Raw genomic sequence first — 22,479 nt, forward strand, 5'->3', positions numbered from 1 at the left:
ACAACAGTTATGAATGAGGAACTGATATCTCTCTTAATTTTATATAGATCTTGTTATATGATGAAGTTGTATTTTAAATAAGTGGGGGAAATACAAAGATTAATTCATACAAATGATTAAGAAAACTGACTAGAAGTATTATGTATTAAGTATTACATAAGATATATATGTATATGTATGTTGATGTATGCAAATTCCAAATTAAGTAAGGTCTGATTTGTAAAGATAAAAATTCACAAATGTAATGTAAGATATAAGAACATTTATTTATTGGAGTAAGAAGGCTATTCAGAATGAGACAAAACGTAAAATGCAAGGATATTATTTAAGTAATTTACTATTGAACATTTACAACTTTCATATAATAAAATAATCTAAAGTTAAATGACAGAAAATACATTGTGAACAATAAGTATACTGTAAATTTGAGGTCAATAGTAAGTTTGCCTGATTCACAAATATCTCATGCAAGTTGGTAAGATGCAAAATTCTATAGAGATAAGGGGGCAGTGATATGCATGCTTCTTCATAGAACAAAAATGCAAACCCCTTAATTAAATAAGTATAAACCAAAATGACAGATAATATTTTAACACATTAGATTGGCAACTAGGTTAATGCTTTGATGATGTTCAATGCAGGAAAATGTATTGTGAAACAGGCTATCTTTTATATTCCAAAAATAAGCCACAATATATGCGTAGGATATACACTGCAATATTACTTGTAATAGTAAAAAGCTAGAATATACTAAATATCTGTTAGTATATATGAATAGGTAGTTTAAAAATAGATATATATACTATAGCTATTAAACAAAATCTGTGTTTTGATATGTGAAATATGAGATGCCTTTAGTGAAGGTAAACAAATAAAATGCATATTTGCTATTGTGTATGCTTTTCCACAATGATTGATTTTTAAAAATATGGTTACTTATGTGGAAATGTATGCAGGTGACTGGATGTGAAAAGGAAAGAAAGAAAAATTACATTTCATATCAGAACCCTTTGTATGAATTTTCTTACCATTTACATGCAATATACACTTTAATGTCAGCAGGTGTTGCATGAGTGATGGTATAAGGTAAATTTTCTACTTACCCCGTATAACATTCTTTAATAAGCAGAATGAAAATATTAAGATTAAAGTAAAAAGTCAGCCACCCGAAATATTCTTCATGAATATTCTTATAAGCATTTCCCCTAACCTGTATTCTAGATTTTTATAGATATTTTAATATCAAAATTGTAAATTAAGCCATCTATTGAATAATCTTATTTTAAAGTGATATTAAACTTGAAGTTGATTATCTCTCAACACTCTTTCAAAAAACATGTATTTGTGTACATCAAATCATCCTTCCTCACCCCTATGCTACTGCACAGTTTCCCACAACTTTCATTTAATTAAAAGTACAACGAGGTCCACACTGAAGCTCTGGTTTCATCTGCCCATTCCAGCCATGAAGTTGGCTACAGGGACTTGGATCTTCATAACTCTTCATCCTTACTTCCTTCTGGTTTTGGGACAGGAAGGATACATTAAAGGAAAAAGCAAATCTTTTGCTGAGTGAAGCATGGGAGGAAGTCCACCATTTTTTTAGGGTAGCTGTATCCAAATCTTCCCTAGACCCACGTGTCAGTTCTTTGGAATGCCTTTCAGAAGCTTCCCTGTTTCTCAGTTTCCTAGTACTGTATATGACTGACTCCACTGACCTAACTCCAACTGCACTAACCTCCTCCAGTCCATCCCTCTTTCCTCATGGAAATTTCCTTTGCTGTGCAAATTATATTTGATTCTTCTGACTACCTGTCACTCTCATTTTTCCCTTCTTGCTGTTACTTCTTTATATTAATTAGAATGGTGGTTTCAGACTGTGAATAGAGCCAGTTAGCCAGTCTCTGATATGGTGTAAGAAAGGGCGGACTCTTATTGGGTCTGATCCCAGGACCATAGGAATATTACTATTCAATTTAATTTCCCACTAAGTTCTCCATAAATGTACTAAATACACCTCCCAAAGCTAAGTATCTTCATAAACTTTAGTAAGTCTTTTATCTAGAAGTCTTTCAACTTACTCTAGTCTCTCATTAGATTTAATACTTTCTTTAGGATATTGATAAGTTGATAGTGTTAATATTTGTTCTGTGCCTATAAAAAGAGAAATAAGACACAGTGATGAGGAGATAAACTAGAATAAGATTGTGAAAAAGCACATTATTCCATTAAAATGAGCTTGAATTTTGGTCTGACAGTAACGAGAAACTTCTCAGAATTATCCTGGTTCTTAGTGACAAGTTTTATCATTGGGCTCCACCCTGGCAACTGTAGAATGCATGAGAAAAGTTTAGCTGATTCAATGCAGCAGATTCACATCTAAGTGATAATTTTCTCCTAAATTCAGAAAGCAAGGCCCCAAGAATTACAGATCTTCAGAAATGCCTCATCAACTAGGAAAGCTCCAGGTTGGTATTAGCATACTGTCTCTAAATAGTCACAACATAGGCTACTTTCGTTTCACTTAGGCCGTATCTGATGTGCATGGTAAAGTGGTTGGATACATTGCATTTGAGAGCTACAATGTACTTTCATGAAAATATCTATCCCCTTACTCTGGACAGCAATAAACTCTGAGAGAAAGAGATAGATAGGGACCAAGACCTGTGTAGTGACTAAGAGATAAACCCATCTTCTCTTGCTGACTCTGGGGAACATCCCCAGGAACTGAAACAGTGGGTAGAATCGCCCACACTATTCAAATAATTATTTTTCTATTTATTTTTGTAGAACGAATAAAGCTAATTATACAAAACATTTAAATAATGTGACTCCACCATTATCTCAAGAAAGAGTGATAAATTATATCGAAGTCTGTAAAAATAACCTAAGATGAATATGTTAGATTTTTCTTGCTGTCATAATAAATTATCACAAACTTAGTGGCTTAAAATAATGTATACCCTGATAGGGATGGAAAGAAGTCAATGTTTGCATAGAATTTTAGGAAAAAATATGTAATAGATTTGGGAAACATTTTGATTTGCAATAGACACAAGTGATAATATACTAGTTTGGGACGCTAACAAAATGGTGTTATCATTTACTTTAGTAATAATACTTTAAAATCTTTAACATAAATTTTGGGAGAGATTATTATCTTAGCATATACATTGGAATGCTGGCTGTATGTATGAGTGGAAAGTTCTGGGTGAAGACTTAATTTGAAAGAAGGGATTTGGAAGTCATCAGCCCATGCAATATTTGCAGCAGAGGGCACATACCAGGATTTTTCAAATTAATCACTATTGAAATTTTGTATACAATGATTCTTGGTTGTAGAGGGTTTTCCTGTTCATTGCAGGTTATTGAAGAGAATGGCCAGGCCTCACTTCTAGATGCCTTTAGCACCCTCACTGGTTTCAAGTGAAAATGTTTCTAGGTATAGTCAATGTCCTTTGGAAGGAGAGAAGGCCCTTGACTGAAAACCACTGGAATATTGTAGGAAAGAGCCAAAGTGCAAGATGGTGGGACTTCAATTCGGGCTATAGGGGAGGGAATACGATCCTGGAAAAAGCAGATTTTGTGCCAACAGGACCCCACCACAGGCCGATCTGAGACCCCGATGGAAATAACTTCTTTAGCCCATGTCGACGCCAGCTGAGGTAAATAACACATAACCAGGGTCATTACTGGCATGTGGCCACCATTGGGTATTCTGATATAAATGTAGATGAAGCAGCCTAGGGCTGCTAGGAGCATGAGAGAATAAATGGGCAAGGACTACTCTGAATGTAAAATAGCTGGGGCTGCAAGGGTGGCTAAACAGATGGACCACAGATGAGCAGCTGGATAAAGGTGTTCAACTCAGTACACAGTTCTGTGTCCGCTTCCAGCTCCCCGAATCACAAGTGAACCTCCCCAGTCTGGAATGGTGACACGACCAATGTGTCTGGTTGTGTTTTCCTTAGATGTTGCAGGAGTTTTAGAGATTTGGGTCTCATGTTTAAATCATTATTCCATTTTGAGTTATTTGTAATTGGTGAGACATAGGGGTCTAAATTCATTCTTCTGCATGTAGATAAATATTTTTCCCAGTGCTATTTATTAAAGTTATTATCATTTCACCATTGTCCTTAGCTCTTTTTTAGACAATTAGTGGCTGTAAATGTATTGTGTTATTTTGACCCTTGGTCTCTGTGTCTATTTTCATGCCAGTACCATATTGTTTTAGTTATGAGCATATTTGTACTTTGTAGTCTATGGTAGCTTTGTAGTAGAAAGTCAGCTAGTGTATTGTACCACATAAATATATGTGAATATTATGTGTCAGTCAAAAAAAATTAAAGCTCATTAATAGAAAAAAGAAAACCACTGGGATAAATAATATAACCAAGGCAAAGAGTTAGGCTGAAATTTATTGGAATGGAAAGGAATAATTTGTCACATCACTGTTTATGGGATTTGCAAAAGTAGAGCCATTCTGAAAGTATACTGAGGAGTATTTCCTCTTCAAAAAGAGGGGGAAATAGAGGAATATGGAATAAGAGTAACAAGCAGAGATGAATTCAAGAAAGAAATGCTAAGTTATATAAAAAGCTGTAAAAATATTTAATTATGTTAAATTTCTACTACTCCTTTAATAAAGTAATACAAACTTGATGACATAAAATAACAAATTTATTGTCCACCAACTGATGAGTGGATAGAGAAAATGTGGACATATACATAATAGGATACTAATAGCCATAAAAAGAATGAAATTCTGCTTTTTGTTATAACATGAATGGAATTGAAAAATCATTATTTTTTAATTTATATATATATTTATTGGTACATTTTAGGTATAAAATACATTTACATTTATCATTGGGTGTTTGTACCAGAACATGATGTATCTTAGTTCTTATTTTTTCTCCCATTACCTGTGCACCCTTCACCCCCTCCACCTTTCCCTATTTACACAGAATTTGATTCCTTTTTTTTTCTTTCTCATAATTTTTCCTTTCCCTTCTTCCCTTTCCCCTTCCCCTCCTGCCATCCCCAAATCCTTGGACCTTTTCCTATTTCAAATTATCAATTATTCATTTTAATAATTTTCATCCTTATTTACACTTTCAATTTCTCATACTAGAGAAACTATTTGATATTTACACATGTGTGTTCTATTTATTTCACTTAAGAGTATGGTCTCAATATGCATCCATTTAGCTATAAATGTCTGTAGTTTCTCATTCTTTAAGGCTGAGTAGTACTCCATTTTATAAAAAAAACACATCTTCTTTATCCAGTTTCCAGTCGATGGGCGCTTGGGCTGTTTCCAAGCTTTAGCTATTCCAAAGTGTGCCACTATAAATGTAGGTGCACATATGTTGCTGTGGTATGATTCTTTTAATTCTTTGGGGAAAATTTCCAGTAGGGGAATAGCTGGGTCAAATGGGACCTGTAGTCCTAGTTCTTTGAGGTATCTCCATACTGATTTACATAGCACTTGCACCAATCTACATTCCCACCAACAATGGAGAAGGGTTCCTTTCTCTCCACACCCCTGCGAGCATTTGTTATTGGCTGATTTCTTGATAGCAGCCATTCTTTGTGAGGTGAGGTGGAATCTCAGTGTTGTTTTCATCTGCTTCTCTTGAATGACCAGTGATGTTGAACATTTTTTCATATATTTATTTGCTGCTTTTACTTCTTTGTCTGAGAAATGTCTGTTCATTTCGGATGCCCATTTTTGAATTGGGTTTTTGAACTTGGGGGGGATCTGATTTTTTTCAGTTCTTTATATATTCTCGATAGTAGACCTTTGTCTGAGGTACAGCTGCTAAAACTTCTTCCCACATTGTAGGTTGTCTCTTAGCTCTGTTGGTAGTTCCTCCTGCAGTGCAGAAGCTTTTTAATACAATGAGATCCCAGTTGTTGATTCTTTGTGCTAATTCCTGTGTACTGAAGATTTGTTCATAAAGTCTTTTCCTATGCCAATGTCATCAAGAGTTCTACATAACTTATCTTCTAGCAAGTTTAGTGTTTCTGTCTTAATATTTAGATCTTTAATCCACCTCAATCTTAGTTTAGTGTGTGGTGATAGGTATGGGTCTAGTTTTAATCTTTGGCAGGTTGAAATTCAGTTTTTCCAACACCATTTATTAAATAGGCTACCTTTCCTCCAATGAGGGTGGTTGGGTCCTTTGTCAAAGATGAGGTGGCTGAGCATGTCTGGAGTTGTTTCTACATCTTCTAATCTATTCCACTGATCCTCATGTCTGTTTCTTTGCCAGTACCATGCTGTTTTTCTCACAGTAGCTTTGTAGTATAGTTTCAAATTGGAGACTGTGATACTCCCAGCCATGTCTCTGTTGCCTAAAATTGCTTTTGCTGTTCTAGGTTTCTTCTGCTTCCAAATGACTTTTTGGATTGTTTTCTCTAGTTCTGTGAAGTATATTGTTGGAATTTCAATCGGCATTGCACTGAATCTATATAGTAGTTTTGGAAGTATGGCCATTTTCATTATATTAGTTCTTCCTATCCAGGAACAAGGGATATCTTTCCATTTTCTTATATCCTCTTCGATCTCCCTTATCAGAGAGCTGTAGTTTTCAGCGTAGAGGTCTTTTGCTTCCTTTGTTAGGTTGATTCCTAGATATTTCATTTTTTTAGATGCTATTGTAAAAGGAACAATTTCCCGAATTTCTCTCTCAATGGGTCTGTTATTTGCACATAAGAAGGCTATTGTTTTTTGAGTGTTGACCTTGTATCCAGCTACTCTACTGAATCTGTCAATTAGGTCTAGAAGACTTTTGACTGAGTTTTTTGGATCTTATATGTAAAGTATCATATCATCAGCAAATAATGACAGTTTCACTTCTTTCTTTCCTATCTTTATTCCTTTTCTTTCTTTCTATTTTCTAATTGCTATAGCTAATGTTTCCAGAACAATATTGAACAGGAGTGGTGATAGTGGGCATACTTGTCTTGTTCCTGATTTTAGTGTGAAAGTTTTCAGTTTTTGACCATTTAGTATGATGTTGGCTGTTGGTTTTTCATAGATAGCCTTAATCAGGTTGAGATAAAGACCTTCTGTTCCAATTTTCTGTAGCATTTTTATCATGAATGGGTGTTGGATTTTGTCAAATGCTTTTTCTGCATCTATTGAGATGATCGTGTGGTTTTTGTCTTTGACTCTGTTAATATAGTGTATTACATGTATTGATTTATGGATGTTGAACCATCCTTGCATCCCTGGGATAAATCCGACTTGGTCAGCTTGTATGATCTTCTTGATGATCCTCTGTATTCTGTTTGCCAGTATCTTGTTGAGGATTTTTTCATCTATGTTCATTAGGGAGATTGGTCTGTAGTTTTCTTTTTGGGTTGGGTCTTTCCCTGGTTTTGCAATCAAAGTAAAACTTGCTTCCAGGAATGAATTTGGAAGCCTTGTTTCCCTTTCAATTTCCTTGATGAGTTTAAAGAGTAATGGCAAGATAGTTCTTCCTTAAATGTCTTGTAGAATTCAGCAGTGAAGCCATTAGGACCTGGGCTTTTCTTTTTTGGTAAGTTTTTTATTACATTTTCAATTTCACTCATTGTTATTTGGGTGTTTAGAATTTCTATATCTTCTTCATTTAATTTTGGCAATTTGTATATATCTAGGAATCTGTCTATTTCTTATGTGTTTTCTATTTTATTGGAGTACAGGTTGTCAAAGTAGGTATTGATAATTCTCTGGATTTCTGCTGTATTTGTTGTGGCTTCACCTTTTTCATTCTTAATTGCATGGATTTGAGCATTTTCTTTCCTTTTTTCAATAAGGTTGGCTAAAGGTTTATCAATTTTATTTATTCTTTCAAACAACCAATTCTTTGATTCATTGATTTTTTTGTATCATTCTCTTAGTCTCCATTACATTGATTTCTGCTCTGATCTTTATAATTTCTTGTCTTGTATGAGCTTTGGGTTTGTTATGCTCTTCTTTTTCTAGGAGCTTGAGGTTCTGCATTAGGTTATTTAACTGAGTTCTCTATGTTGTCCTAATATGGGCACTCACTGCTATGAATTTCCCATGTAGAACTGCTTTCATTGTGTCACACAGATTCCTGTATGTTGTACTGGCATTATCATTTACTTGTAGAAACTGTCTAATTTCTTCTTCAATTTCCTCTGTCACCCATTGGTTGTTCAGGAGGGTGTTGTTCAATTTCCATGTGTTTGTGGGAGTTTTGCAGTTTCTTATGTTATTGATCTCCAATTGTATTGCACTATGGTCTGATAATATACAGGGGATAACTTTGATTCTTTTACATTTACTTAGATGTGTCCTATGACCTAGCATGTGATCTATTTTGGAGAATGACCCGTGTGCAGCTGAAAAGAATGTGTATTCTGAGTTTGTGGGGTGGAACACTCTGTAAACTTCTATTAAGTCCATTTGTTCAACAGCTTGGTTTAGTTCTAGAATTTCATTGTTAATTTTTTTTCTAGTTGGTCTGTCTATTTGTGATAGAGGGGTGTTGAGGTCCCCCACTACAATTGTATCAGTGCTTTTTTGGTTTTTTACGTCTGTTAATATTTGTTTTGTATAGTTGGGGACATTCATATTTGGTGCATATATATTTAGGATTGTCCTCTCTTCCTCTTGGATTGTTCCTTTCACAAGGATGTAGTGACCATCTTTGTCTCTCTTAATTAGTTTTGGTTTGAAATCTACTTTGCCTGCAGATAAGATTGCTGTCCCTGCTTTTTTCTGGGTTCCTGTTGCATGGAGAACAGTTTTCCATCCTTTTACTTTCAGTCTATGGATTTCCTTTTGAGTTAGGTGTGTTTCTTGTATACAGCACATTGCTGGGTTTTGCTTATTAATCCATTCTGTCAGTCTATTTCTTTTGATTGGTGAATTGAGGCCATTAACATTGATAGTTTTAATTGAGAGATATTGACTCATCCTTGTCATGATGTTTTACTGTTGTTGGCTCTTTTATTTCTTATTTTCCCCCCTTTCACTTTAGTGTCTTACCTTGCATCGTGCCTTCTCTCTGCTGGGCCTCATGGACTTGTGACCTTCATTGTCTTTTCTAGGATATTGCTTAAAATTGTTTGGAGTGCTGGTTTGGTGTTCATGAAATTTCTCAGGTGTTCTTTGTCATGGAAGTATCTAATTTCCCCATTGATTTTGAAAGATAATTTTGCCAGATACAACAGTGTAGGTTGGAAGTTATTTTCTTTTAGGGCTTGAAATACTTCACTCCAGGCTCTCCTTGATTTGAGGGTTTGTGTTGAGAAATCTTCTGTGATTCTGTTGGGTTTTCCTTTGTAGGTGATTTGTTTCTTTTCTCTAACTGCCTGTAGAATTTTGTTCTTCTGTTGGGTTTCTGTTATCTTGACTCTTATATGTCTAGGTGTAGATTTTTTTGGTTATGGCTGGTTGGAGTTCTATATGCCTCACTTATCTGTACATCCAATTCTCTACCTCTGTCTGGGAAGTGTTCTACTATTACTTCTGTGAACAGATTTTTTATGTCAATTGTACTTTCTCCTGTTTTTTCATGGAATCCTATCAGTCTTATGTTATTCTTCTTTGCATCATCTAGCAGCTGGTGGATTGATTTCTCATGGTCCCTTACTATCTTTAAGAAATCTCTGTTTTCATGGTCCTTAACCACAGTCTTTTATATCTGATATTCTGTCTCCAGATTCTCTTAGTCTGCTCTGCATGCTTTCAATGGAGTTTTTAATTTCCTGAATATCTGTTTGAATCTGTTTCATGGATTCTATTTCTTTCTTATGTTGGGTGATCATGTTTTCCATTTCTTTCTTATGCTGGACATTCATGGCTTCCAACATGTTTCTGATCTCATCTATTTTCTTATCTGTTTCTACTCTAGAGCTTCTAATCATGTCTTTCACTCTGCTCATCATGTCTGTATTTATCTGGGAGATTATTTCTGTTTTGAAAGTTTCTAGAGCTTCATGCATCTGCTTTGTTTCTTCCTGTGCTATCAGTTCAGGGTGTCCAAGTGGTTGCTTATCAGACTTTTCCACCTCATTTCCCCCAGAATTTTCTTTTTGTGGCTTGCAAGCCTGCATTTGTGCCTTGCTTAAGTGTTTTCTCATTTTTGTTTTTGGTACTGTCCTTGGTTTAATTCCTGGGTTGATATTTCAAAATTACTTAATGTAGGTATCTTTGTTGCTTGTGTTTAAAACCCTTGTGGAATGATTGCTTTTCAGAGGTGTCTTCCAGATATAGCTTGTGTTTGGGTTTTGAGACTCTAATGACTCTGAGGCTATTTTATTTTCCTTATACCAGGAAGGAAAACTAATTAGATCAATCACAACATTAGCCCAAATGACATAGTCAGCAATAGCATAGCATCAAGCACAGCTTAGAAAATGACAATTTGTGGTAGTTATTAATCTGTCACATTTAACTATGTGAGTTAAATTAAAATGGAGGACCAACCCAACACAAGTTTATAATGAATAAACTCTTCAATATAGCATCTTTCCCCTTCAGGGTGGGGAGTTAAAAGGAGTTGGGGAGGGAGGGACAGGTAGAAAGAACAGGTAAGATTAGCAGTGAGGCCAGAAGACACAGAAAGATCACACAAACTCTAAGAAGTTGTTAAAGGCAAGAGAAAAAGGCAGAATGAAAGAACAAAGATGTGAATAGAATCACCCAACAGCAACAGGGAGGCTAGATACCGAATTTACTTTTATTTAAACCTAATGATAAGAGAAGGAAAAAGAGAAGGAAAAAACAATAAGGGAGAAATCCAAATTCAGTGAAGAAAGGAACAAATGGGGAGATGTGGAGCAATGTGCAACAGGGAGAGAATGAGTGAGAGAGAGAGAAAAAGAAAAGATAAAAGAAAGAAAAGTAAAAATTTGAAGAGAAAAAAAGTGAAAATTAAGAATTAAAAATAAGAGAAAAAAATTATTTTTTCTTTTTTGCAAATAGCAATAAAAATTATGGGCCTCCTTCAGGGTGTCTCTGCTGTCACAGTAGGCAATGTAGGAATCCGTGTGCATATACAAGTCAATGAGTCTCAGCAAGCCAGCAGCAGACCAAGTACAGTGGTCTGATGTGCCTTTATTGTAGAGATTCTCTTTACTTTTCCACTGAGCTTCAGTTTTCATCGAGGAGCCTGAGAAGCCCTCTTTCTGTTACTAACTTCTCCTCTATCTTGTGGAGCTCAGGACAAGGTTCTTTATAATCTCCTGTGCTTTTGTAGTGTGGGCCCATGTAGCAGAAAAGCCAGAAGGCCAGAGGCGCACGGGGGGGGGGGGGACGACTGGGCCTTGGTGCGGCTAAGCGGACTTCACCGTGGCGTGGGCGGGGCCCAGGACAGCCGCGAAGCTTCAAGCTGCTTGTCTCACTTGTCTGGTAGCAGGTTGGAGACCGTCAGATGTGGGTGGGGCTGCAAGACACCCCTGGGACCTCACCGTGCCGTGGGTGGGGCCTGGGATGGCCAAGGAGCTTCAAGCTGCTTTGGAAAAAATCATTCACTCCTGTTCAATACAGTACTTGAAACTTTATCCAGAGCAGTCACGCAAGAGAAAGAAATACGAAAATCATTACGTTAAGTGCAATAAGTCAGCACTTAAAGACACACCGCATGGTCTCATTCATATGTGGCTCACTGAAAAGTTGATCTCATAGAAGTTAAGAGTGGAATGGTAGTTACCAGAGGTTAGGGAGAGTGGAAGGGAGGATGGGAAAATGTTGATCTGTGATTACTAATTTACATTTGGAGAGGAGCAAGAAGTTCTGGTGTCCTATTGCACAGTTGGGAGACTAGCGATAACAGCACTGATATTTCGAAAACCTAGAAGAAAAGAGTATGACTGTTTTCACCACAATTAATGATAAATGTTGAGGAGATAAATTTAATTTGATTTAAATATTACACAAGGCATACATATTAAAAATTACGTGGTACCCTATCAATATGTACAATTTTGTATTTTTTATATTATACAATATATTTAATTTTTAAAGTATGAATTTATTTTCTTATAATTCTGAAGATTAGAACTCAAACAAGGGCTTTCCTGAGCTAAAACCCAGCTGTCAGGTTAATAGGGCTCCGTTCCTTTCTATAGGCTCTAAGGAAGGATCTGTATCCCACACTTTCCATTCTAGAAGCTGCCCATATTCCTTGGCTCATGGCCCCATTCCTACACCTCCCATATCAGCTCTATTACATCTCTTAGATCCTTCTTCCATTCTCAAATGTCACAGCCTGGCTTCTGATCACAGCCGGGAAATTTTCTCCAATTTTAAGGATGTGTGTGATGAGATTGAGCTCACCTGGAAGATCCATCCTTTCTCCATCTCACTGTCCTTAACTTGATCACATCTACAAACTTTCCTTCACAATGTGCATAAAATAATGTGTTTTCTAAAATTAGGACATGGGCATGGGGGGATTATTAAATGACTACAAAGAATAAATGAAATACTTTTAGATTTAAAGATAGCAAAATCACCTTAAATATTGTTGAGAGCATTTTGCAGAGGAATTGGGGAGCCAAGGAGACAGATTGCAGTGGAATAAAGAGTACATACCAAATGAAGCTAAGAGCCAGTTAGTATAAGGGCCTACAGAAACATATAAACAATAATAAAATCTGTATATGCCACATAGCTTTGTTAATTTTTAACATTTTGCTGTATGTGCTACAGACCTGTTTTCTTTTTCTTTTCTGTCTTTCTTTCTTTCTTTCTTTTTCGTTTTCTTTCTTTCTTTCTTTCTTTCTTTCTTTCTCTCTCTCTCTTTCTCTCTTTCTTTCTTTCTCTTTCTTCCCCCTTCTTTCTTTCTAAAACATACACAATAGCACAGATAGAGCTGGAAGATTTTCTGTTGTACCTGTTCCCAACTCTATATGTTTCCTGATTTTGCAGAGATCACGCTCTTGATATTTGTCTTTGTCTTTGCTATTCATGTTTTAAAATTTTGACATATACTGTATTTTAAATCATAAATATAAATGATATTCTTTTTGTTTTAAAAGTTTCTAAAGTGATGCCATTCCATATGAGTATTTTTGTAACTTTCTATGTCTATGATACATTTTTGAAATTTATATTTTGATAGATTATTGTTAATTTATAATTACTACATAATATATGATAGACATTAAAATCACTGTAGCCAAACTTACTCATCCAGTCCCCTACTAATCACAAAGTTGCTACTGATTTTTGTACTTTGCTTTTTAAAATTTTGATTAATCTTGTCAAATTTTTTTTCTATTTTAAAGATTTTAATAATTTCTATTCTGTTGATGTCCTCTCATATAGTTTACTTAAAACTTTATCATTTTAACTCTTTTTTCTCTCTTTCAGTCTCTTTTATTTTCTTTGTCCTTGAATTACTTAATCATTTCCTTTGCTCACTATTCTACCAATATTTTATTCTAGTGTAACTATATCAGATAACAGAGTACATTCTTCTGAGTAGAGCTTTATCTCTATGTCACAACTTTAGTATAGTATTTACTTTTTGTTTTAAAATATTTTCTAATTTTGGCCAGGCAGAGTGTCAGATATCTGAAACCTCAGCTTTCAGGAGGCTGAGGCAGGAGGATCGTCTTGAGTTCAAGGCCAGCCTGAATTACATAGTAAGAAACTGTCTCAAAAAATTTTGTTTCTAATTTTGATTACAGTTTCTCTATGTGACCATAGCTACTTAGAATTGTGCTTCTCAGTAAAATTATCTGGTAGAGACTGGTAGGAAGTTTGAGAACAGCAGTAAATATACAAAATATTCACTTAGACAATAGTCAGGCGGGGGGCAAACTAGAAAACCATTACAAGAATTGTTGCACAGTGGTCTCAAGGAGCTAGAAAAGTTCTCCATTACCTGATCTCTCAGTGACCCCAGAATCAATTATGAGCAACTTCCTACAGACATTCATAAAAACTGTTACTGGAAACTGGGCCTAACTTTTCTCTTGATCCTATCCAAATTTCGTTCATATTCTACTGTTTCCAGTCCTAGGTCCTTGGGAGTAGAGCCTTAGTTCCCACTCCATGCCTGGCACTCTTTTATATCCTATCTTCAGATGGGGAATTTCATCCTGGAAAAACTGAGAAAATGCTAGATAATAAGCCATAATTAAATTCCATTCTGAAATATTCAAGGTGTTCCATTTCTTAGATTTAATTTAGGATTAGAGTTGTACAATTAGCATGCATGTTATACAGGTCTCAGTCTTGAAACTAAACTCTGTTTCTATTTTAAAATAATTTAGTCTCAGTGTTGCCTCAAATGTCATATTCATTTTGCATTCCCACAACTTTTTAGACCCAAAACACTGCTTAAGTTTGTGATTTTAAAACTTCTTTCTCCCTGATTTTGTCCAGTTATATAAATACACACACACTGCTGATTGAAATGGTATCTATGCATAAAACATGATACAAAATCAATGGTTTCCGATCTGAAGCCTGAGCTCCTTGGACACTATAAACATTTCTAAATAATCAAACTATACAGCATGTTTTATTTCAGGAGGCCTCAAATGGTTTGTGTTTTATCCTTATTGATGATTTTCTCTTATTGCTCTCAAGGTAGTTGATTAAGAATGTATCCTATAAATTTGTGTTGTTTGTGTGCTCTTCTGAAAATAAGGTTACCAACAGCCCAGGATAGATTTCCCTGGAACTAAGGAGTTCCCAAAGTGAGAGATTTTCGGTCCTTAAAATCAGGACAATCCTGGGAAAACTGGGACAGTTAGTTATTAAATCTGGAAGTTGAACTAGATCAAATGTTTGGATTACCATGATTTCCAGCCAGAATCCTTGTGTCGTGCAGTTTGTCATTGTTTGACTTTTTTTTGCTTACTTATAATTAATAAATGTGGTAGTTTCTTCCACATCAAAAGTCATGCAAACATACTTCTTAAATGAGGTATACACAAAAAATTGTAACAAGCCAGTTCAGAGAAATAGTATTTACTCTGTAAAACTCTATTGGATCTTACATTTATGAACATTGGCATTTCAAAAAAGTCTGGAAATAATTTGAAGCTGCAGGTCATGAAACCTCATGCTTCATATCCAAAATCAAATGTCAAGAGCCTTTACAAGGTTTGTTGGACATGAAATAAAAGTGAACAAATACATGGTTTGGGGGAATTTGGCATATGGAATACTATATAATTTATGCAAGTAGAGACCAAAAGCGAAACTTTTTCCCTTTAAAGTTTCTTTACACAATTATGTTAATTTCCTTGCTTTAGACCTTAATAATAAAGTAAATTAGAATTTAGCACAGGTGGTAGTGAAGGTAAGTATTTTAGTGTAAGGTTTCAAGGGCACACTTGAATGCATTAAAATTGTTTCAACTACTTTGTCTATTAACTCACATTTGATATCACAGGAGAGGTGAGAGTAAAAATTCTGACCAACCAGAAAGGAGGAAATGACAGGAACAAGTGACAAAATAGGCATTTTACAAAAAGTAAATGGTCAAATTCCGTATTAGGGAAAATAAATTTTTGAAAATCTAAAGCACAGAGGAGGCAGCACATTTATGGATAAAAATCAAATCTATTTGGTGATTCTGGTTCAAGCAGAATGGGGGATAAAAGCATAGAATGTAGTATTTCTGTTGTCTAAAACATGCCCTACTGGTTTCTGTGGTCAAAGGAGTAAAACTTTGTAAATATGAAAAATAGATCTCACTGTGCCATAGGATAAACTTGTACAAGAATGTACAAGAATGATATCTTGTACAGAATATATATCTTTATCTCCATAATTAAAGCAAAAGGTTACTGCTTCTCTCGAAAAGAGCGGGAGGGTGTTCACGCCCTGTTTTCATGAAGACACATGGGCTGCAGATTTACCAAGGGGGATTCCTGAATTTTAGAAGAGTGTCTCAAACACAATTACTTTTCTCTGATACAAGAGGAGGAAAGGAGCCTCAGAGAGCAATAGCTTAGCCTGTGTACAGATACTGTGGAATCAGCAATAGGAGCTTGATAAAGACAGGCTCCTGGGACAAGGCCTTCAGAGCCCACGAGGGCCTGACTGGGTTTCTTGAGCAGCAGGCATGGAGTGTGTGGTTAGATCACTCTGTAAGGTCACTGTGTGAACTGGTGTCACTAAGTGACTAATTTTCACTTGTTTCCCCAAATGGTGCTGAGAGTGAAAGAGCAGAGGATTAGCAGCAGCTGCCTGCAGGCGCACACCTGATTGCCTCCACCTTCTCACCTGGTGGAGGGCAGAGGGAGGGCAGGTAGTGGGTGAGCAGGGCTCATGTCTATGATCACCCTTCCCTGGGTTGTGGTTTTGTCCACAAAGGTAACTAAATGTATTCTGGAAGGTAAATTTAATTCATTTTTGTAAAATTGTTGGGTCAAGGACTTAGTAGTTTCCTTCCTTTATTCAACATTAATGGAGCACTTCCTTGGTGTCTACCACTGTGGTAAGATGATTTATGTAAAAACTGAAGACAGAGGCATTTGAAACGTGATTCTATTTTGTCTGTTTGGAATGCACCCAAATTTGTTACTTCTGATAATAAAGGGCAGGGATAGCAGAACATTGTTCTCCTCTTACCCTTATTTCCCATCACTTACTGGTTTTTATATTTTCACAATGGTAAAAGTTTGAATAATAAAGTATTTGTTAAGGCAAATTAAGACATGTGGCAAGATCCTTCATTATTTAAAAGGATTATTCCATCCTAAAACTGGGGAACCTCACAACAGGGAGGCTATTTCATCTAAGTCTAGAGAGTACTTCTGAAACTTTCTTGAAAGACCAATTTCTCTTCATTTTTTATATTGATTTGTTTATAGCATTGCCAAATACATTGATTTATCCTCTCACCTACTGTCAAACCAGCCCAGTTCTGATGTTGAACATGGGCCATTTCAGGTAATCTATCATAAAATGGCTCAACAGTGCTAAGTTTCTTCAAACTCCTTTCTGAATGTGTTTTCTTACTCAAAAGCAACCACTTTATGGAGTGATCCTTGGACCTGGTGTGTCAAGATTCAGTAATTAATTGAATACACAGTAATTTCAGCTCTCCACCTGAGACAGCTCTGATAATCAAACTAAGGCCTATCTCACACAACAGGCCCTATAAATTAGCTTAGTAGTCCATCAATCTCAGCTCTGTCATAGAAAAAGTGTGTGAGAGAAAAGAAAAGCTGTTAGCAAAATTACACCTTTCCACATTTGTATCCAACATGGAAATTATCAGCCCAGTGAATCTGTGATAGGAAGTGGAATACATATAGCCTTCCATTAAAATTCTTAGGACATAGAAGGAAAAGAAAGGACTCATTTGGGTTGAACACATTTTATTTAACAACAAAGGTCTAAATCCCAATTTCATCTCCACTGTCATGGGAACTACCTATTTTTATGTACACTAAGAATCACTGTTGTATAAGAAACATCTGCTATATATGGTTTTAAGGGTGAGCCAATGAACAAATCTGAGATTACAAGTCATTCCCAGAGACATGGCCCTGAAACATAGACTTTAAATTAAAAAATGTTGGGGCAAGTGTGGTGTTGGGGAAAGGGCCTGCATTTCTTTAAAAGATTATTCTGTCACTAAAAGTGAGGGCCCTCACATTCAGAGGCTATTTTATCTAAGTGGTAAGCATACAGTGGACCTTGACTTATGAACTCCATTGATTCCTGAGGGCTGGTCAATGCAGCTGAGATCTGGATGTTTACTTAAGCACATGCTATAGATAACAAGAGGCAGATGAATCTTCCTTTAACTTAATTAACCCAAGTTATTCATATGTCAGGCTGGTCATAATTTGAGCGTCCACTGTACTTCTAAAACTTTCTTGAGAGGCCAAATTTTCTTTTTCAGGTCCTGAAGTAAACATTAGTGTGCAGATTAGGGATTGTTTGGGAGAAGAATGAAGCTGCATCCTTGTGGAGGTAAAATCTAGGTTCTATTGCAGTAATGCCAATGCCTCTTCCTAGCCCACAAGAAGCTTAATGCCTGGATTGCCCCTCCAAGTTACCCAAATTTGGGATCTGTGATAGATAACTGTTTGGTCAGCTTGAGTCAGAAATGCCCAAATGATTGGATTAGTGCAGTTCTGGGTGTGGCTGAATGGATTTACCAAAGATGCAAGACTCACCCTGGTGTGAGTGGCTTGTATGTGGCCTGAATGTAATAAAAGGAGAATGGAGGCAGAAGACTTGCTTCTGTTTTTTTGGAAGAGCTCCAGTCTTAGTCTTGCCTTGGACATTGTTTCTTGACTTCCAGCTCCAACTCTTAAACTTTCCAGCCCACACCCTTCAGCGTTGGGATTCAGACTGGCACAGGACTCTACAGTGAGGTCCAGACTTTTGGCTTCTGACCGCATTCTTTGAATCTCCAGCATGCAGACAGCCCTTTTGTATTCTCCCACATCTGACTCTGAGAGCGATCATTGTAAGTCTACCTTGTAAGTCCTTATATATTTATATACCTTATCTGAAATCTCAAATCTGTTTCTTCAGTGAGCATTCACTAATAGAATGCCAGAACCTTACTCCCTTGATTGACCATTGTGTATAGGCTGTTCCAAGAACAGGCCCTGACATTGGCCAAGGTGACTGTGTTGAAGCTGAGCTGAGAGCATTCCCAGCAGTGCCAAGTGCTGGCCTTTAATGCCAAAGCTGTGTGGGTTACAGTGGACAGTATATGTGACATCCATTAAGTGGGAGCAGTGACAGTCCAGTGCAGGCATCTAAATACATTCAGGAACTCAGAAAAGAGTTCAGAAGAAACCTGTAGATAATTTTTGCATTGTTTACCCAGATAAATGCTGGTTGAAGAAGCCGAGTGCTCTTCTGCTGGAGTCCTGATTGCTAATATTGTTCAGGTGTACTTTGATGAAATTAGGTGGTTTGATGCCATATAGAAGGATCATGAATTTTGCCTGAGAGCTTCACTACATGCACAAAGGTTTTCAATAACATACACAGAAGGAAAAACTTACGTTCAGAAAATGGTCAGCCACATGTATTGTACTTCTTTTGTCTTTTTGTTGTTCAAGGAACATTTTGGTGAGAAACAGGTAAGTGGCTATAGACCACGAGGGCCTACCTATATTATGAACTGAACTGAGTTCCCCAATGAACATGTATGTTGAAGATACGACCCTCAAGGTGGTTGTACCAGGGGAGAGGGCCTTTTAAAAAGATTAAGCCTTTCTGTGAGGGCTCTAAGCATGGGCGTCCCTGTGGGGGTGTGTGGTGGGGGTGTAGTTACCCTGGCAGCAGCACCATGTCCCCTTCCATCTGGGGTTGCTCTGAGGGTTGCCCCTGGTGGGCGGCTCTAGAATCTTGAAGAAGAGCTCGGGAGCTCAGAGTGAACGCAGTCAGCAGAGGCCCGTGCTGTGAGACCAGAAAGATGGTGGCTTCTGATTCTCAGTTCTCTAATATCTTAGCTGAACCATCAAAGTCTAATGGAAATATGGTTCCGTATGTATTATATCCACCTGATAAACCTTTCCTTAATAGTGAACTAGGACCCTCCCCAAATAAGCCTACACTTGCCTACCCAGAAAGCAATACCAGAGCCGTGTTTTCTTCTCTGAAGAATCTTCAAGATAAGATTCCATGCTTGGAACTTGAGAGGATTCAGGTAGAAGAAAGTGTGAAAACTTTGTCCAGAGAAACAGTTGAATATAAAAACGTATTTGATGAACAGATACAAGAAAAGGAAAACTCAAAGAATGAGGAATCAAAGCACAATCAAGAACTGACATCTCAGTTGCTAGCTGCAGAAAATAAATGTAATCTTTCAGAAAAACAATTGGAATACATGCAGAATATGATAACGCATGCAGAAATGGAGAGAACATCTGTCTTAGAGAAACAGGTAACCCTAGAAAGAGAATGACAACATGATCAAACACACGTTCAGAGCCAATTTGTAAAACTGGATCTTCTGGAACAAGAATAAAAAGATGATTAAGGTTAAACAAGGCCAAAGGGCAAGGGCCCAAATAGAACTGATTTCTTTATCAAAATAGACACAAAGCCCTGTCTTGCAAGATGCTCATTTGGCCCACTTCTTAGTCTTGGACTTCTAGTCTGTGACAAATATGAGAGAATAGATTTTGTTGTTTAAGTCATACAATCGACAACATTTTGTTTTAACAGCTTGAGTAGTCTAATATACCCAGCTAAATGGGTAGCAGGTGGGCATCTGCTTCCTTGCCTTTGCACTATATTAAACTGGAGATAAGAAAAACATTTGGAAATGTGTGAACAAGTTATAGGAGTTAGAACTATTGACATAAATTAGTCCAAACATGGGGAACTAGTGTTTTGAAAGAGAAGCTCTATTTCAGGAAAAGAACATCTTCTCAGAAGAAAGACATGAAGAAAAGGCAGTTGGGGATCATGAGTAGTCAACTGTCAATCTAGGAAAAGTCTTTTCAACCTCTGCACTGTTGTTTCAAACCAGATAATAACTTGGTGTGAGGGATTCCCATGTACATTGTAGGATACTTAGCCATTTCTCTGAGTTTTATCCATGAGATAGCAGGGGCAACCCCGATTTCTAAGTCATAGCAGTCAGAAATATTTCCAGACTTTGCCACATTTCCCGATAGGCACAAATTGCTCATGCCTCCTCATTCCCTGCTAAAAGAGTGGTCTATAAGTAAAGCACTCTCCTAGTTGACTCTGCTATTCATGCTTTCCCTGCTAAGATGAGCCTAGAGGGGAACTACATTTTCATTAAACCTATCAGAACAAAAGAAAACAAAATCTTCCATTTTTGTTTTGATGGGCAATAGCATTCTTTCTGCCTCTGATGAACCTGTTTCCCCTTTTATATTTATCATTCTTTTAAGTAACATCAAAGCAGTGTGAGTACAGTGAAGACAGTAGAATTGAAAAATAGAACTAAGGTGTAGAAAGAATGAAAAGCACAGTGGAGGTAGTTGCATGTTCAAAGAAATTCTCGGGCAATTTTTAAGGTGTTTAAGGGGTGGTTAATCACTGGAATTATTTAGTACACTAGTTACATTTTAAAATGCAATGTGATAATCAGGTCTGTCTTGGACTAGTAAATAAGAGCTCAGTTATCTTTTCTTTATCTGAATTATTAACAAAAATGTTGAATATGATGCATATGTTAGAAATCTTTTTCTCATTTTCTAAATATGTGAACTGAAACTGCAATTCAGTATTACCAATTCCAAGCTATACCTATCATGGTGCAGGAGACATTGATACAACGTCACATTAGATAATACAATGTACATTTCAGATGATGCTATCACTTTCCTTTCCTCTTAGGGGAAGTTTCATCATACTGTTTAAAGTTTTTAGTGCTGGATGAGCTTTATTAAGCAGAAACATCCCATTTCCTTTCATACACTTAGAAAATAAACCTTGTACTGAATTTATCTGTTCCCACAGCTGTGTATTTGTAAATGTCAGGGCAAGATATGTTAGATTGGAGACTATTGTTATTTATATAAATAAATTGCATTTGAATAGTTATAAGAAAGGCAGAAAGCAAGCAAAGGAAAATCACAAATTCTTCTAGAACCTAAAGCAATAATAAAGGCCATTTCTGGTTTATCTAGTTTTTATCATCAAAAATATGCTTTCAAGTTTCTTATCTTTCTTGGTCTTGTGCCAGTTCTTGGAATCCCAAGTAGGTTTATGTTAAAGATTTTTTCTTTCATTCAATGAAATGTTAAATGCCTTTGTAGCTGTGGGTTGTATTTAGCTCAGCTCTTTGCTGATACCTTCCTCGTCTCTCTAATACAAAGTGAGTATTAAATCTATCAACTGAAGGTAAATTTGCTGTCTATTTGCAAGTTACTATTCAACCAGAGAAGAACAAAAATGTAGTATTTTTAAGGAAGAACATTAAAACATTCATCAAAATGATTCTTACAGTTTTTCATCAATATTGCATTTCTTCTTCTGGAATGAGATAAAACATGAACATGTATTCACTATGTGAGCATCAGTATGAGTATGAAGAGCAAAACCTGAAGTGCTGTGCTTACCAGTCCCTCTTCCCTTTTTGGAAGAGAACATTCTTATCATCTCTTTCCTTACATTTTTGTTTATCACACCTGCATACATATCATGCATATTGATAAGACCATGGCATTATGAGGTTCTGCAATTTCTTTTTTTGGGGGGGGGCTGGGAATTGAACCGAAAGCCTTATACTGAGTAATATTCCCAGACCCCTTTATTTTTTGAGACAAGATCTTGGTAAATTGCCTAATCTGGGCTCAAACTTGGCATCCTCCTGCCTCAGCCTCTCAGATTTCTGGGATTACAGGCATGAATCATTATGTCTGGCAAGATTCTGAAATTTAAAATGTGAAAATATACATTAGAAACACTCATATCTACCAAGTTAGATTTGCGTACCAAAGGTCAATGTACCATTTATTTAACCTTTTTATCTATTGACAGACACTTCTGATATTGAACCATAAAGATACACCAAAAATATTTGTAAGTCT

The 22,479-nt window shown here is 36.4% G+C and overlaps 1 pseudogene; it reads left to right on the plus strand.

The window, feature by feature from the left end:
• Positions 1-19,382: 19,382 nt before the first annotated feature.
• LOC106010519 (centrosomal protein of 57 kDa pseudogene) lies at positions 19,383-19,937 on the plus strand (annotated as a pseudogene).
• Positions 19,938-22,479: the final 2,542 nt, after the last annotated feature.

The sequence above is a fragment of the Heterocephalus glaber genome, unplaced genomic scaffold (genome assembly GCF_053883595.1).
Source record: "Heterocephalus glaber isolate CG9 unplaced genomic scaffold, H.glaber_assembly_v1.0 deba00001606, whole genome shotgun sequence".
Taxonomy (NCBI): domain Eukaryota; kingdom Metazoa; phylum Chordata; class Mammalia; order Rodentia; family Bathyergidae; genus Heterocephalus; species Heterocephalus glaber.